This window comes from Lontra canadensis, unplaced genomic scaffold, assembly GCF_010015895.1.
Source record: "Lontra canadensis isolate GAN:19392208 unplaced genomic scaffold, GSC_riverotter_1.0 scaffold177, whole genome shotgun sequence".
NCBI lineage: Eukaryota > Metazoa > Chordata > Mammalia > Carnivora > Mustelidae > Lontra > Lontra canadensis.
The window spans coordinates 217,007-236,494 of NW_022631171.1; the positions used below are offsets into that span (position 1 = coordinate 217,007).

The window sequence follows — 19,488 nt, forward strand, 5'->3', positions numbered from 1 at the left end:
AAGAATAGCATTGAACAGAAATATAGAGACAATCTACAGAAAGAAAGACTTCAAAGGTAACACGATGTCAATAAAAACATATCTATCAATAATCACTCTCAATGTGAATGGCCTAAATGCACCCATAAAAAGGCACAGGGTTGCAGATTGGATAAAACGAGAGGACCCATCCATATGTTGTCTACAAGAGAGCCATTTTGAACCTAAAGATACACCCAGACTGAAAGTGAAGGGATGGAGAACCATCTTTCATGCCAATGGGCCTCAAAAGAAGGCCGGGGTAGCAATTCTCTTATCAGACAAATTAGATTTTAAACTAAAGACTGTAGTCAGAGATACAGAAGGACACTACATCATTCTTAAAGGGACTATCCACCAAGATGATCTAACAATTGTAAATATCTATGCCCCCAATATGGGAGCAGCCAATTACATAAGAAAACTGTTAATCAAGATAGAGAGTCATATTGACATGAATACATTAATAGTAGGAGATCTTAACATGCCTCTCTCAGAAATAGACAGATCATCGAAGCAGAAAATCAATAAAGAAACAAGAGCATTGAATGACACACTGGACCAGATGGACCTCATAGATATATACAGAACATTCCACCCTAAAATAACAGAATACTCATTATTCTCCAGTGCACAAGGAACTTTCTCAAGATGAGACCACATACTGGATCACAAATTAGGACTCAACCGATACCAAAAGACTGAGATTATTCCCTGCATATTCTCAGACACAATGCTTTGAAACTGGAGCTTAATCACAAGGAAAAGTTCAGAAGGAACTCAAAAACCTAGAAGCTAAAGACCACCTTGCTTAAGAATGCTTGGATCAACCAGGAGATCAAAGAAGAACTGAAACAATTCATGGAAACCAATGAGAACGAAGACACTTCGGTCCAAAACCTACGGGATACAGCAAAGGCGGTCCTAAGGGGGAAATACATAGCCATCCAAGCCTCCCTCAAAAAAATTGAAAAATCCAGAACACACCAGCTGTCTCTACACCTTAAAGAACTGGAGAATCAACAACAAATCAAACCAACTCCACACATAAGAAGGGAAATCATTAAGATTGGAGCAGAGATCAATGAGGTAGAAACCAGAGATACAGTAGAACGCATCAATGAAACTAGAAGCTGGTTTTTTGAAAGAATCAATAAGATCGATACCATTGGCCACACTAATACAAAAGAAAAGAGAGAAAGCCCAAATTCATAAAATTATGAATGAAAAGGGAGAGATCACAACTAACACCGAGGAAGTGGAAACAATCATCAGAAGTTATTATCAACAGTTATATGCCAATAAACTAAGCAACCTAGATGAAATGGATGCATTCCTGGAAAACTATAAACTCCCAAAATTGAACCAGGAAGAAATTGACAACCTGAATAGACCGACATCTAGTAACAAGATTGAAGCAGTGATCAAAAACCTCCCAAAAAACAAGAGCCCAGGACCTGACGGGTTCCCTGGGGAATTCTACCAAACTTTCAAAGAAGAAATAACACCTATTCTCCTGAAGCTGTTTCAAAAAATTGAAGCAGAAGGAAAACTTCCAGACTCTTTCTATGAAACCAGCATTACCTTGATCCCCAAACCAGGCAAAGACCCTACGAGAAAGGAGAATTTCAGACCAATATCACTGATGAATATGGATGCTAAGATTCTCAACAAGATCCTAGCAAACAGGATCCAACAGCACATTAAAAAGATTATCCACCATGACCAGGTGGGATTCATCCCTGGGCTACCAGGATGGTTCAACATTCACAAATCAATCAATGTGATAGAACAAATCAATAAGAGAAGAGAGAAGAATGACATGGTCCTCTCAATTGATGCAGAAAAAACATTTGACAAAATCCAGCATCAGTTCCTGATTAAAACGCTTCAAAGTATAGGGATAGAGGGAACATTCCTGAACTTCATAAAACCTATCTATGAAAGACCCACAGCAAATATCATCCTCAATGGGAAAAAGCTTGCAGCCTTCCTTTGAGATCAGGAACACGACAAGGATGCCCACTCTCACCACTCTTGTTCAACATAGTATTAGAAGTCCTAGCAACAGCAATCAGACAACAAAGAGAAATAAAAGGTATCCAAATTGGCAAGGAAGAAGTCAAACTCTCTCTCTTCGCAGATGACATGATTCTTTATATGGAAAACCCAAAAGACTCCACCCCCAAACTGCTAGAATTCATACAACAATTCAGCAACGTGGCAGGATACAAAGTCAATGTACAGGAATCAGTGGCTTTCTTATACACTAACAATGAAAATACAGAAAGGGAAATTAGAGACTCGATTCCATTTACTATAGCACCAAGAACCATAAGATACCTGGGAATAAACCTAAGCAAAGAGGTAAAGGATCTGTACTTGAGGAACTACAGAACACTCATGAAAGAAATTGAAGAAGACACAAAAAGATGGAAGACCATTATTCCATGCTTTTGGATCGGAAGAATAAACATTGTTAAAATGTCTATACTGCCTAGAGGAATCTATACTTTTAATGCCATTCTGATAAAAATTCCACCAGTATTTTTCAAAGAGCTGGATCAAATAATCCTAAAATTTGTTTGGAATCAGAGGAGACCCCGAATCACTAAAGAAATATTGAAAAACAAAAATAAAACTGGGGGCATCATGTTACCTGATTTCAAGCTTTACTACAAAGCTGTGATCACCAAGACAGCGTGGTACTGGCATAAAAACAGACACATAGACCAGTGGAACAGAGTGGAGAGCCCAGATATGGACCCTCAACTCTATGGTCAAATAATCTTTGACAAAACAGAAAAAAATACACAGTGGAAAAAAGAGAGTCTCTTCAATAAATGGTGCTGGGATAACTGGACAGCTATATGTAGAAGAATGAAACTCGACCATTCTCTTACACTGTACACAAAAATAAACTCAAAATGGATAAAAGACCTCAATGTGAGACAGGAATCCATCAGAATCCTAGAGGAGAATATAGGCAGTCACCTCTTCAATATCAGCCACAGCAACTTCATTTAAGAGATATCTCCAAAGGCAAAGGAAACAAAAGTGAAAATGAACTTTTGGGACTTCATCAAAATCAGAAGCTTCTGCACAGCAAAGGAAACAGTCAGCAAAATAAAGAGGCATCCCACGGAATGGGAGAAGATATTTGCAAATGACAGTATAGACAAAAGGTTGATATCCAGGATCTATAAAAAACTCCTGAAACTCAACACACACAAAACAGACAATCATATCAAAAAATGGGCAGAATATATGAACAGACACTTCTCCAATGAAGACATACAAATGGCTATCAGACACATGAAAAAATGTTCATCATCACTAGCCATCAGGGAGATTCAAATTAAAACCACATTGAGATACCACCTTACACCGGTTAGAATGGACCAAATTAGCAAGACAGGAAACAACATGTGTTGGAGGGGATGTGGAGGAAGGGGAACCCTCTTCCACTGTTTTTGGGAATGCAAGTTGGTGCAGTCACTTTGGAGAACAGTGTGGAGATTCCTCAAGAAATTAAAAATAGAGCTTCCCTATGACCCTGCCATTGCACTACTGGGTATTTACCCCAAAGATACAGATGTAGTGAAAAGAAAGGTCATCTGTACCCCAATGTTTATAGCAGCAATGGCCATGGTCGCCAAACTGTGGAAAGAACCAAGATGCCGTTCAACCGATGAATGGATAAGGAAGATGTGGTCTATATACACTATGGAGTATTATGCCTCCATCAGAAAGGATGAATACCCAACTTTTGTAGCAACATGGACGGGACTGGAAGAGATTATGCTGAGTGAAATAAGTCAAGCAGAGAGAGTCAATTATCATATGCTTTCACTTATTTTGGGGGTATAACAAATAACATGGAGGACATGGGGAGTTGGAGAAGAGAAGGGAGCTGAGGGAAATCTGAGTGCGAGGTGAACCATGAGAGACTATGGACCCTGAAAAACAATCTGAGGGTTTTGAAGGGGCGGGGGGTGGGAGGTTGGGGGATCCAAGTGGTGGGTATTGTAGAGGGCACGGATTGCATGGAGCACTGGGTGTGGTGCAAAAACAATGAATACTGTTAAGCTGAAAATAAAATTAAAAAATAAAAAAAAAAGATGTGGTCCATATATACAATGGAATATTACTTCGTGATCAGAAAGGATGAATATCCACCATTTGCATAGACACAGATGGAACTGGAGAGGATTACATTAAGGGAAATAAGTCAAGCAGAGAAAGATAATTATCATATGGTCTCACTTATATGTGGAACATAAGGAATAACATGGAGGACATAGGAGAAGGAAGGGAAAAATAAGGGGGGCAGAATCCGAGGGGGAGAGGAACCATGAGAGACAATGGGCTCTGGGAAAGAAACTGAGGGTTTCAGAGGGGAGGGGGTCAGGGGAGAGGTGACCCTGGTGATGGGTATTAAGGAGGGCACATATTGCAATGAGCAGTGGGTGTTATACACAAATGATGAATCATGGAATACTACATCAAGAACTAATGAAGTAGTATTTGGTGACTAAAAAAAAAAATAAGGTGAAGCTATTATTAAAAAATAAGAATGTTATAAATTGAAAAAAAAATAAATGTAGGCCTTGGGATCTGATTATTAGCTTTTCCCTGAATCACAGTTGCTCTTCAGTGGTTATTAATCATTCAGTCGGAGATTATCCAGGGCTACTGCTTTTCCTCATTCATCCTCATCTATTTTAAAACAGTGCTAATTGTATCTGATAGGGTTGGGACGTAGTCCCTCAGTCAATCAATTTTGTGCTCTTTACTAGATTCGGTGAAGATTTTAATGGGAGGGAGCTTTTAAAAAGATAAAAATAATTTTTTTACAAGATTCTGTGATTTTTATCTGTCTCCATTGTTTCCTCTCATTAGTTAAAAACATATATATATATATATTATATATATATATAATATATATATTATACTAACATAGATTTATACCAATATATTATCAGAAATATGATTCTGGATAATATTATTGATTGATGTGCTTTATCTATGGCATAATCTGTGTCAGTAGTCACACATGGATTGCAATAAACAGTGCATGTCAGTGTAACTTATGTTACATTCTTTGAAATAAAATTAAGAAAAAAGAAAATTGTAGGTAGACATGGGTTAGAAATATAGGTTGGATTGCTAGAGAAAGCGATTTAAATACAACATGAAAGTGGTTCTGTTAGTTCAATAAAATTAAATTTTATCATATTATACAAAAGCAACTATAACAACTTTTTCTAGTTTTGCATAAGATTTTTTAAAAGAACTTGCATAGGATTACTAAAGATACCCATCATAAAATTGTCATTGTCAGTATCCTTAGAGGAGAAATAATTTCGAAAGTTACTTCTGTCTTGGACTTAAAAAAATACTAGAGAAATGTCCAAAAAGAAAAAAAGAAACATGAAAGTAAGAAAGAGATACGGAGAGAGAGAAAGAGAGATCTTATAGAGGATCATGTTTAAAAACATAGCCAGTGATGACAAAATCACCATACATAGATGGTTCTTAGCATCTAGGTGGCTAGAGACATAGTTTTGATTAGGGACATTTCTTCAGCAATTCTCCTCTCTTTAGCATCCTTTCTTTGCATGCTTAATGATTGCTCCCATGTTTTTTTTAAGATTTTATTTATTTATTAGAGAGCAAGAGAGAGAGTGAGAGAGAGCATCAGCAGGGCAGAGGGAAAAGAAGACTCCCCATTGAGCAGGGGACCTGATGCAGAGTTCAGTCCTGGGACTCCAGGATCATGACCAGAGTGGAAGGCAGTCGCCCCACCAACTGGGCCATCCAGGCACTCTTACTGCTACTCTTACTGCTAATCGCTTAAAAATACAAATAAACATCTTTTGACACTATTTGTCCTCTAGCTACCACCTTTTGAACCAAAACTATGAAATAGTTGCCTCCTTACTGTCTCCAATTCCTTTTCTTCCTTTCAAGCTGTATACCTTTTATTTCCTTTTCTTGTCTTGTTACATTAGCTAGAACCTCTGGTTTGATGTTGGAAGGGGTGTTGGGAGGAGACATCCTTTCCTTATTCCTGATCTGGGTGGGAAAATAATGAATTTCTCACCATTAAGTATGATGTTAACTGTAGATTTTCTCTTTTTTTTTTTTTTAAGATTTTATTTATTTGTTTGATGGACAGAGACCACAAGTAGGCAGAGAGCCAGGCAGAGAGAGAGAGAGAAGAGGAAGCAGGCTCCCCGCTGAGCAGAAAGCTCGATGTGGGGCTCTATCCCAGGACCCTGGGATCATGACCTTTGCTGAAGGCAGAGGCTTTAACCCACTGAGCCACCCAGGCACCCCAGCTATAGGTTTTTCATAGATATTCCTTATCAAGGTAAAGAAGATCCCCCTCTGTTCATACTTTACTAAGAACTCTTATCATGAATGGGTGTAGGATTCTGTTAAATGCTTTTTCTGCATCTATTGACACTAATATGATTTTTTTTTTCATTTTCAGCCTGTTGATGTGATATATTACATTGATTTTCCTCCCCCTTCCTTCCCCCTACTCCTTCTACCAGTCTTGTACACTTGGGATAAATCGCACTTAGTTATTGTGTACAATTCTTTTAATACATTGTTGGATTTGATTTGCTAATGTTTTGTTGAGGATTTTTGCATCCATGTTTATTCCAACCCCTTTTCTGCCATTGTGTCTCAAACTACTTGAAAATGCTTTGTTCCACCACTGCTCAGAGACTGTTTTATTCGTAGGCCCCAATAAGTGCAGTATGTGAAACCAATGTCCTTTCTCTGTCTCCACGCAGACTTGGACATAATTGGTTACCTCTGATCCTTGAAGATTTTTCTTTACTTGGGTTTCCTCCAGGATCTCATGTTCTTCTCTCTTGCATCTCCCCTGCTGAGCCTCCTCATTTCTCTCTGAACCTCTTCTATATCACACTTAGGCTCATGGTGTTAGATACCAGCAATATAGTATCTACTCCCAAATCTTTATTTTCAGCTCAGACCTGTCCTCTAAACTCTGATCATATATCTGGTGTTTTACGTGAAATCTTCAAAATATGCCCAAACCACAATATTGATTCTCCAAAATCTCCTGCATCTGGCAACTTGATTTTCCATTTGGCTTGGCCCCACATTCCAAGTTACCCTTGATTTTTTTTTTTTCCTCTTACACTTCAAATTCAATCATCAGGAAATTCTCTTGGCTCTACCTTCAAAATATCCAGAATCTGACTACTTCTCACTCCTCCACTGCTATGCCCAGGTCTAAGCCACCACCATCATCTATCTTACTTAGACTATTTTAATGTACAATTAACTCTTCTGTCTGCTTGCTCTCTTCCCCCTACTCCTTCCACCAGTCTATTGTCAACCAGAGTGTCACTTTATAGCTGAATTCAGGGCATGTTATCCTTCTGCTCAAACCCTCCAACATCATCTAATCTCAGGATAGAAGCTTCTTTGGTTTCACTCCTGCTACTTTCCTTATTTTGGTCACCTTGATGCTCTTGACCACTGGACATGTTTCACCTAAATGTCATGGCATCATTCCCATTCTGCTCCCTGTATTGCTTTTCCACCATATATCCTCAAGAAAATTATTCTCACTCAGTGCTTCTAAGCCTTTGTTCAGATGTGACCTTCATGACGAAACCTTCCAAGGCTGTCCTGTTTAAAGCCTCAGACTTTCTGACCTGTGTCACTGGCTGTTCCTCTTTCTTGCTTTATTTTTTTCTCCCAAGTATTTATCTTTTAATAGCATATTATTTTACTTATTTTTGTGTTTATTACCTGTTCTCCCACTAGATTGCAAGTTCCAATGGGGTAGAGATTTTTTACTTTTTTTTTTTTTTTCACTGCTCCATACCCCTGCCTAGAGCAGTCCTTGTCAACCAGCAGACACTAAAATGTTTGTTCAGTGGATGCATGAATGCAAGTTGGGGTCATATAAACCTTCTGAGAATCCTGCTAGTATAATTTGGGATAGGGATGGTGCTACTTTGGGATAAAGTTTATTGATTCATAAAATAAAGACAACAAGAACTCATGTTGTTTTGAGGAATAAGTTTTGTAATTGTTTATAAAGTGCATAGTAGTATACTTAGTAAGTTCTTCACATATTGTAGTTATGTGTGCTTTTAGATCATTTACCCACCTGTATCTTCTTTCAAAAATATTTTTTTCATATTCATGCAGAAAAATTTTAGCCAGTTTTTATTTATTTATTTATTTGAGAGAGAGAGAACACAAGAAAGGGGCGGGTCAGAGGGAGACACAGACTCCTTGCTGAGCAGGGAGTCTGAGGCTGAGCTAAATCCAGGGATTCTGGGAACATGACCTGAGCCAAAGGCAGACATTTAAACAACTGAGCCAGCCAGGTATTCCCATAATAGCTTTAGATTTAGAAAACAGGGATGCCTGTGTGGCTCAGTCGATTAAGCAGCTGCCTTCGGCTCAGCTCATAATCTCAGGGTCCAATATAGGGATCAAGCCCTACATCAAGCTCTCTGCTCAGCAGGACCTGTTTCTCCCTCTCCCTGTCACTCCACCTGCTTGTACTCTCTCTCTCTATCAAATAAATAAATAAAATCTTCAAAAACGTAAAAATAAATTACTAATAATTTTTGAAATGACAGACATACAATTAATTAATTAATAGCAGGTATTACATTAACATTTAATATTACTACTCATACCCATCTTGTTAAAATTTTAAAAGCAAACTTTACTGGGTCGCCTGAATGGCTCAGTTGGCTAAGTGTCTGACTCTTGATTTCAGCACAGGACATGATATCAAGTGAGAACAAGCCCCACACGTCAGGGTCCTCAGTAGAGAGTCTGCTGAAGATTCTCTCCATCTCCCTCTGACCCTCCCCCTATTCAGGCTCGTTCTCAGGCATGCTCTCTCTAAAATAAATAAATAAATATAAAAGCCCCCAATTTACTGCAAATAATACAGTGTTTAAAAGCACAGTGCTAGGGGCACCCGGGTGGATTAGTGGGTTAAAGCCTCTGCCTTCGGCTCAGGTCATGATCTCAGGGTCCTGGGATCAAGCCCCGCATCGGGCTCTCTGCTCAGCGGGGAGCCTGCTTCCCCCTCTCTCTCTGCCTGCCTCTCTGCCTACTTGTGATCTCTCTCTCTCTCTGTGTCAAATAAATAAATAAAAATCTTAAAAAAAATAAATTAAAAAAAAATAAAAGCACAGTGCTATAATAGTACATAACTGCCCAAGAATATTGCTCAAATTTAAAACAATCTGCTTCTTATTTCCACTCTTATATGATTTTGACAAAATTTTAAAGATATCTCACATGTGCCTGGTCTAAAATTAAGTGTATATTTCTTCTGAACTGCTTTTTCCTGTGTTCCATATCTCAACTGAGGCATCCCACAAAGCTGGGGTGCAGGTGACCACCTGGAGGAGATCTTCAACTTCTTTCTCTCTCTGCACTCTGACTATACTTGGTCAGGAAAAAAGATTGCTGTTTACAATCCAAGTATCTCATAAATCTATTCTTATTACCTTAGATTAATTTCAGTTGTTATTTCATATAACAACTAAATTGAAGATAAGCTTGTCATTGAACCTCTGCCTTTGGCCCCTATTGATCTATACTCCATCTAGTTACTGGAGGGATGTGTCTGTTTCAGGCTAGTTGGATCTCAGTGGCCTCTATGCTCAAGTCCAAATACCTTTGCATGGCATATACCATCCAATGTTCAATCCGCTTGGGGCTGGAGTCCTGTTAGATGAGCAGCTGAAGGGGTCATCTGTCTGGCCATCCAGTAGAACATGCAACTCTTGATCTTGGGGTTGTGGGTTGGAGCCCCATGTTGGTTGTAGAAATTACTTAAGAATAAAATGTATTTAAAAAAAATGTAAGGAGCTCAGGGAAGGAGTCTTAGCCAATGTACAGAAGTCTCCCCAGGCCATCTCAGAGTGTGCCATGTTTTTAGTACAAAGCAATCCTCCTCAAAGGAGAAACTACCTGGAAAAGAGCTGGGTTGGAAGTGGGTATGACCACACAGGAAAAGTGAGACACCAAAGCCAGAACAATATGAAAGAAATTATAAAAGAGAGTGCTATGAAGCAGGAGGCAAGAAGGAGAGATTCTTCTTTTTATATACTTTGTATTTTATTTAAAATTAATAAAATGATAAACAGTTTTAGGTAAACAACCATTCAGTACATTTAACTGGATAATATAAAAATGTACACACTAGCACGTAGGTCCTTAACCAAAATTGAACATTTCAGTCTATTTAGAGTCTTCTGGAATTCCAAGATTTTTTAAAAATCAGTTTTATTTTCTTCAAATTCTCTTTTGGCCCAAGATTTTATTGCAAATACATTATCACGCCATCTGTCAGCAGCTTCTTTGGTTACTTTATTTGCTTGGCCTATTTCCTCTATAACTTCTAGGTCACATTCTTTGTATTTTTCTACTTCTGCCTTTAGCTGTTCCCTTTGGTCTCAAAGTTGAAAAAACTCTTTTGCTAGTATGGTTGGTTCATGTCAACTAATTTTAGTTTCTGCTTTTTGGTAGGTCTGCATGCTTTTGGCTTTTCTCCTGTAACTGAGATTCCAGAACCTCCTACCTACATTTCCTCACATGAAGAATTTTACTTGGAAAAGCCCAACAATCAGAGGTTCCAGTCCTTTCTCAGCTAACCACACCAACATTGACTAAGCTTGGAAGGACTTCTTTTACTGACAGAGCAGTAATGTGTTTCTTTTGGGGAAAAATCTTCTCCATGTCTTTAATTGAAGTACTTTTTTTATCTCAAAAAATATTTCCATCATGCAGGCTCTCTTTTCATCTGCCCTCAGTCCTTTTTCCTTTGACAGGATTTAACCTATCATGGCATGCAAGTAAGAGTGCGGTGTTTCCCAAATAAAGCGACTAACTCCTTATTAACCAGTAGCGGAAGCACAGAAGGGCAAGGGTTCCCGCCCTTTAGTGAGAAACCATTGGATATTCACAGAAATCATCTAATTAGCATAAAGTGAAGAATTGTTAAGTTACTTTTGAGGTTGTGAGCAATTCGGAAATGTGCACATATTATAATACATAAAACCACTTCTTTGTCAAAGATCAAGAGAATCTTTAGGGATCTCCGGCGTTCCACAACGGCTGCTCACCAGCTGGCTGACACCTTCTTTCCTGGGTCCTGATAAGGGGCTGCACTTTTAGTGGCCCTAATCTAGGAGCCTGGGGCACTGGCCCCAAAGTGCCTCTAGGTCGTTTTGAGGCTGTGCAATGCTCGGTCACGTTCTCGAAAGCTCAGCTTGTTCAACGGAACCTCCTGCCCTGGAGGGTGTCGGGGAGACCTTGGGGTCAGAATGGAGGGAGTTAGCGGGTCCCCACGCTCCCCTACCGCAGCCCAGGGACACTGAAAAGGAAACGACACTAGGGTCCCATGAAATTTTTCTATTTGGAGGAATTTGTTGGTTTGTGGTGAGAAAAAGAAATGCATTGGAATCATGTTCACCGTCTTTTCCCACGCAAGTGGGGTCAGTGTTCTCCCCCAGGCTGGGTGGGCACCACCCTTCCAGCGCTACTTGGGAACACCAAACCCATCGTGCTCATACCTCTGCCTTTTTGGGAGCTGCTCCCTCTGCTTGGAAAGCTATACTCAAGGTACTCGCGGAATTACCTCCTACAGACCAAAGCTCAAAGCTAGCATTTTCAGAGAAGGGCTCTCTATACCTCCCCCACAGACCTTTATTTTCCAAGAAGAATAAAGCACCTGTTCTTACACCAGTCACAACTTTGTAATATTGCTACTACTTGAGTTACCACTTTGCAGGTAGCTTTCTAATTGTTGACAACCTTACTCCATTATCAGCCAGATCCCTTTCCATTTGCTTGCACAATGTCTGGTATATATCAAACTCTTAAAATGTTTTCAGTGCTTAAAAAGTCAAATATTATCTTAATTCTTTCCCCATGAAGTCATGGTAGAAAGAGAAGAAAATCATCACCTCTAAAGGATACTGTTAAAAACATAGAAGTTGATTTTTTACTAAAAGAAGATTTTAAATAGTTCACATTCTTTTCCATACTTTTTGGTGTTTCATTTGTTTTATGATTTTGAATGTTAAAGTGATATGAAGCAATCAGCCTAAAGAGATCAGAATTTTATATTGACAAAATGACATAATAAGATTCAGTTTAATGAATATGTAACATCTACTGGATCTAAAACTCTAATCATTGGGAATGGGAATAGCGATGGCTGTTGAATGTAAGGTGGCACTCTGGTTAAAATTTGATTTCAAGGGATTTTGAGATTATGATGAGTGGAATTTTTATCCTTCCAGTCAACAATTTAAAATTTCCAGCTGCTGTAGAATTGGAAGAAATGGCAACTTCTTCATCCCTCTGCTTCTTTTTCTTGAATTTGTCCCTTAGCCATCTGGGCATAAAGCAAGTTCTTAGAGCCAGCTGTCCAGTAAGATGACATATCAGAATCTGTGTTCTAGTAATAATAGAAATATTTGTGTCTGATGAAGCCAGGGGAACTTTATTGCAGATTCTGCTGTCTTTTATGGGTGCAAATGTTTCTGGTTTCATAGGTGTGATGTTTATTTAATTTTGAATAACTTAGATTTTGCAAAATGTGGTGTTGCCTTATTGCACCAAGGGAAATATAACAGAGGAAATGGAGACAAGTCTTCTCCTAGGGCTCCCAGGGTTCTTGGACTTAAAATTAGACTTGCTGGCGAGTTTTCTTTTTCTCTTTCTTTCTTTTTCTTTCTTTCTTTCTTTTTTTTTTTTTTTTTTGAAAATGTACCCTCTGAAAATAGAAGTGGTATTTTAAGTCTTCTCAAAAATATGTACCCCATATATAAAGTCTATGAGATTCCTGCATAAATGATCTCAAAACATACTGTCTACATTCTACTGTTTAAAAAATTGTGTAATGTATTAAAACATCACTTTGTGTACCATCTATGAATGCTCCCCTACCTATCAAAGTGGTATTCTTTTTTCTTTCTTTTTTTTAAAGATTTTATTTATTCATTTGACAGAGAGAGAGAGAGATCACAAGTAGTCAGAGAGACAGGCAGAGAGAGAGGGGGAAATAGACTCCCCACCGAGCAGAGAGCCCAACACGGGGCTCAATCCCAGGACCCCAAGATCATGACCTGAGCCGAAGGCAGAGGCCCAACCCACTGAGCCACCTGGGCACCCCTCTTTTCCTTTTTAATTATGAAAAAAATAAATGTCTGCTCTAACATCTCTAATAACATGAAAGCATATGGAAAAAATCTATATTCTATATACCTTTTAACTTCTTTCTCCCCTCTCATTCCAGAGCTCTAGAAGCCGCCTCTATTTTCAGTCGGGTGTACATCTTCCTAAAATCCTTACAATGTGTATTATTTTCCTAGTACTTCCATAACAAATACCACAGACAGGGGGAATTAAAAAACAATTTATTGTCTTATAGTTACAGAGGCTAGATGTCCAAGATCAAACAGTTGGCAGGGCCAGTTTCTCTGGAAGCCTCACTCCTGGCTTGCAGATGGCCACTTTCTTGCTGTGTCCTCATATAATCTTTTCTCCCCCGGGTCTCTTTGTGTGTCCAAATTTCCTCTTCTTATAAGAACACAAGTCAGATTGGATTAGGGCCCACACTAACAGGCTCATTTTACCTCAATTCCTCTTAAAAGGCTCTATCTCCAAACACAGTCACATTCTGATGTATGGCAGTTAAGATTTCCACATTTGAATTTTTTTTTGGGGGGGGAAGAAATTCAGTCCATAACCCCATGTATGGATGCAGTATCTATTTCTAGCTTAGGAAGGAGTACAGTACATATATTTTTGTGATTTTTCACTTAACAATATAACAAGATCATTCCATGTTGATAGTTGTTCTCTTCATAGACTACAAATTTCCCTGGTGTAGGTAATCCATAACATTTAACTATCACATTGTCAGTGGATATTTAGCTCCCAGTTAGTTGCTATCATATACACTTCAGTATTGGATATCTTTGTAAAGGCATCTTTTTTTTTTTTTTTTTCATATGTATGGTTAGTTCTTTAGGGATAGAGTGATAGGATTGGAAATTATGGGTCAAAGTGTAGACCAATTATATGTTTTAAAATATTTGGGGCACCTAGGTGGCTCAGTGAGTTAAGCCTCTGCCTTCGGCTCAGGTCATGGTCTCAGGGTCCTGGGATCAAGCCCCACATCATGCGCTCTGCTCAGCAGGGAGCCTGCTTCCCCCTCTCTCTCTGCCTGCCTCTCTGCCTACTTGTGATCTCTCTCTCTGTCAAATAAATAAATAAAATCTTTAAAAAAAAATAAAATAAAATATTGCAAATCATGGTTCCAAGAGGTTCAATTTATATTCACAAGAAGAGAACTTGAGAGTGACTGTCAATCTCAACACTCACCAACTTTGAATATTATCAATATTTTTTAAAATTTTATATATATGATGGACAAACTTACTGTTTTAATATGAATTTCTTTTATAACTGAAAAAGTTGAACATCTTTTAATATGTTTCATATGTAATTTTGTAATCTTGTGAAATGTCCTTTTATATCAGATGTCCATTTTTCTATAGGGTTGTTGGTGTTTTTCTCATTTATAATAGTTCTTCATATGTGATGGCTATCCTTCATTTGTTAATAGATTTTAAAATACTTCTTTCAGATATGACTTGTGTTTTATTTTGTTTGTAGGTTATTTTGACCTAAAGAGGTTTTACATTTTTATGTGATCAAATCTGTACATGTTTTCCATTTAAAAGTTTGTATATTTTTTCTGAATGCCATTTCTATTAATAAGCATGGCACTTTTCCTATATTTTCTTTGGTATGAATTAATTAAATGTATTTATTTATTTATTTAATCACAGAAGTCCTTGTTTTAAACTATACAGAAGCACTTAGTGAAATATGAAGGTCTATTTTACTTTTCCATCTCTTACCTATACACCCACCTCTACTTCCCCTACCTGGACAACCAGCATTTATTGCTTAGTACTTAGCATCCTAGCTCCTTCACTATGAACTTATATATATCTGTATCTCTCATTAATAAAAAAATAAGTAAGATCAAGATTTATGTCTGCTTATTTCACTTACTTTTTCCATGCAGCAGTGTGTCTCCAAAACTTTAAATGTCAGGACAAATAAGTCTACCTTATTCTTTTTAGTGTCTTGGAAACTTTAAATGTCAGTACAAATAAATGTACCTTACTCTTTTGTGGCTGAATGTGTTACAATATACTTTTTAACTACTTCTACAGTGATAAACATGCAGTCCTTTTCAAATTGTTTTGCCATTATCACAATTTCAGAAAGTAGAATGTTAGTTTTGGCTATTAATGTTTAGATTTTAGTCTAGCTGTTATTTATGTTTTTAGAAAACATGAGATAAGACTGATATATATATATATATATTTAATATTTTATTTATTTATTTGACAGAGAGAAAACACAAGCAAGGCAGAGTAGCAGGCAGAGGGAAAGGGAGAAGCATACTCCCCTCTGAACAGAGAGCATGACATGGGGCTCAATTCCAGGACCCCGGGATCATTACCTGAGCCAAAGGTAGACGCTTTATGGACTGAGCCACCCAGGCACCCCTGTTAGTCAGCCGTCTTTTCTTTATCCATTTGAAATGCTACTTCATTGTGTTTTAAAAATATTATGCCTAATTCTGCTTCTTGAATTACTTTTACCATTTTCCTATTGCTATTCCAAGACAACACAGTTTTAATTATTGAATAATTATACAATGTTTGGTTGTCTGCTACAGCAAGTTAATCTATATTACAATTTTTCCCTCTATGAGTGTTTAGGTAGTTCTTTCCACTTGATTTCCTTAATGAGCTAGAAAAAGCTTGTCAAAATATGCATTTTTTGGAGGCTCTGATTTAGATTGATTGATTTGGCAAATATTGACTTTTTTTTTTTTTTTTTAAGATTTCATTTATTTGTCAGAGAGAGAGAGTACACACAAGCAGGCAGAGAGGCAGGCAGAGAGATAGGAGGAAGCAGGCTCCCTGCCAAGCAAAGAGCCTAATGCGGGACTCCATCCCAGGACCCCAGGGTCATGACCTGAGCTGAGGGCAGCAGCTTAACCAACTGAGCCACCCAGGCGTCCCAGCAAGTATTGACTGTTTTAAAGTATTGAAACTCTTAGAGTAACAATGGTTATGTCTATATTTTTTGTGGTTTTCTGTTCTGTTCTTCAGTAAAGGTTTCTTTATAATGGAATTGCATGTTTGTTTGTTTTTTTTTAAATACATTCCTAGGTGCAGTATTGTTTTTGTATTGTAAGTGGGATTCTTTCTTACTACATTTTATGGTTGGTTATTGCAGTTATATAGGAACATTATTGTTTTCTTTAGTTGTTTATCTTGCATCTCATTAAGAACTAACCCTGTACTTAAGTGTTTACAAATGTAATGCCAACAAAAGCCAATAGTTAAATTAGAACTTTTAAGGATAATTAAAGGCACAATTATGTTTTATTTAATTAATTTATTTTTTAAAAAGATTTTATTTATTTATTTGACAGACAGAGATCACAAATAGGCAGAGAGGCAGGCAGAGGGAGAGGAGGAAGCAGGCCCCCCTGCTGAGCAGAGAGCCCGATATGGAGCTCCCTCCCAGGACCCTGGATCATGACCTGAGCTGAAGGCAGAGGCTTAACCTACTGAGCCACCCAGGTACCCCCAGTTGGGTGTTTAATATATAAATTACTTTCAGAGCTCTCAAAGGTTTAAGGAAGTTTATCATGGTCATACAAGGCTTACCGGAGGCGCAACTTGATCCAATCCTTCAAGAAGATGCATCTGGGGGCGCCTGGGTGGCTTAGTGGGTTAAGCCTCTGCCTTCGGCTTAGGTCATGATTTCACGGTCCTGGGATGGAGCCCTGTGTCGGGCTTTCTGCTCGTTGGGGAGCCTCATCCGCACCCTCCCCCACCCCCCTGCCTGCCTCTCTGCCTACTTGTGATCTCTGTCTGTCAAGTAAATAAATAAAATATTAAAAAAAAAGATCCAGCTGTCTAATCAAAGGGTTATAGTGAAAAATGGCAGAGAAACGAGACTGAATATGATACATACTTAAAAAATGATTAGAATTTCTTGACAGATCAGAAGATGAAGTCTAAAACCAAGCAATAACAATGAACCAAAAGAAAAGGTGGGGGTTATTATGGAAGCTCCTCAAAGCTCCACAAAGTGAGTATTTAGGATTTAACTCAATAAATAAAGGGCATCAGTTTGGGGTCAGAGAAGGGACATTCAGGACATAGGAGTTGTGTAATTTTTTTGGCATACTGGATGGAATTTCGAATCAAGGTAGCCCAGTAAAAGACTATTTCAGTAATGTAATATCACAGAGAAAAGGGCCTAAAACAATGCGGTAAATAAGTAATTTCCAAAGAAGACACAAATAGGATTTAAAAAGGTTAAATAAGAAAGAAAAGCACAATATTTACAAATTGTTATCCTAGTAGAAAGGAATAACAGTGATATGATTACCAGAAGTGGGTGGGAAGCTGTTCTAATGAAGGACAAACAAATTGTGTATTAGAATATGTTTAAATAAATTTTGAAATAGAAAAACACGTTTGGTATGAAACAGAATCTTGGTGATTGGTGCACTGAAATAATTCTACAGCATAGCACACTTCTGTTCTTCGAGCAACTCACCATTTCCCAATCTATTTTTGGTTCATGGTGTAGTAAGACTTAATCTTTCTGGGGTTCCTTTTGATGTGGTTAAAGGTGTTCTGTTTTTGCTTTTGTTTTAGTCAAAAGTTATGAAACCAGTGAGAAATCATTAATTGCAATGGGTTTACAGAAAATATGACTTTCTAAAAAGTACAGCTCTGTTCACGTTGAGCCCTTTATAAAGGGTATTTTGATGTTCCATAAAGGGTAAAGATATTAGATTTCTTTTTAAGCTTAAAGGTCACATGTATGGGAGATAGGAGGGAAAATGAGCAATGCTTTCAAGAACACTGCAAAGGAATTATTTCTGTTGATGTATAGTACAGATTTTTGAACCATAGAAAGTCACAAAATGCAAATTATGACATTTCTACATATAATAATTTGTTTATATAATCAATAATTATTGACTATTAAATATTACAAGCAATAGGAACATTTCAGTTTCATAAAAATATGCCCAAGAAATCTCAAAAGTAAGTGGGAAATATTTGGTTAACAAAAATAAATTTCTGGAATTCCAGAGTGCAGCATTATAAGGGCCAACCAGAAAATAGCATTTCAAGGATACAGAGATTTCTAGTAGGAACTCAATTTATTTGATAGTTAATTCTAATTACCTATTGACAAAAATAGTTTAAAAATATAGAAAGTTTGGATTGAAAGCTGCCATCAGGTTTTTGGACTTTTTGTTTTATGTGCAGTTCTACCAGTTTTAACACATATAGATTCATGTAGCCACTACCACAAGCAATATATAGACTAATTCTATCACTAAAAGAGTCCCTCATGCTGCCCCTTTGTCATTATTTCCTTCCTAGACCACTAATCATTGGCAACAATTTATCTGTCCTCTGTTACTATGGTTTTGTGTTTTTGAGAATATGCATGTTACAGTATATAGTACAGTTACAGTATGTAACTTTTGAGACTGGCTTCTTTCACACAGCATAATGGCTTTAAGATTCATCTAGGTTGTTGTGTATATTCATAGTTCATTCCTTTTCATTGCTGCAGTGTTGTTTCATTGTATTTAGACCTCCTTGTTTATCCATTCCTCCACTGAAGGACATTTGGATTGTTTTCAGTTTTGGGCAATTATGGAAAGAACAGCTATAAACATTTATTTGAAGGTATTCATGTGAGTATAATTTCTTAAAGATTATATTTATTTATTTTATATTAGAGAGAGAGAGACAGAGAGAGAGAGTGTGGGGGAGGGGAAGATGCAGAGGGAGAGAGAAAATCTCAAGCAGACTCGGTGCTGAGTGTAAGCCACACAGGTGGCTGGATTTCACAACCCTTTGATCATGACATGAGCCAAAAGCAAGAGTCAGTCCGGTAACCAACTGAGGCACATAGGGCCCCTTTGTGAATATAAATTTTGATTACTACAAGGCAAATACCTAGGAGTGGGATTATTGGGTCATATGGTAAAATGTAGGTTCAACTTATTAGGAAACCGCTACATTATTTTTTATAGTGGCTGTGAGATTTTGCATTACCACCAGTGGTGTAGGAGAGTTTCAGTTGTTTCCCATCCTTTTAGCTTCTGGTATGGGCACTCATTTTAGCTATTTTAACTGGTGTGAATCTTACTGTGGTTCTAATTCTCATTTCGCTCAAGGTTAATAATGTTGAACATCTTTTCTGCAGGCTTATTTGTCATCTTTATATCCCCTTTGGTGAAGTGTACATGTAAGCTTTTATCTGTTTTTAAATTTGGTTGTTTTCTTAATATAGAGA

At 37.7% G+C, this 19,488-nt stretch overlaps 1 pseudogene; it reads right to left on the minus strand.

Moving 5' to 3' along the window:
• Positions 1-10,287: 10,287 nt before the first annotated feature.
• LOC116860547 lies at positions 10,288-10,880 on the minus strand (annotated as a pseudogene).
• Between the last annotated feature and the right edge of the window lie 8,608 nt (positions 10,881-19,488).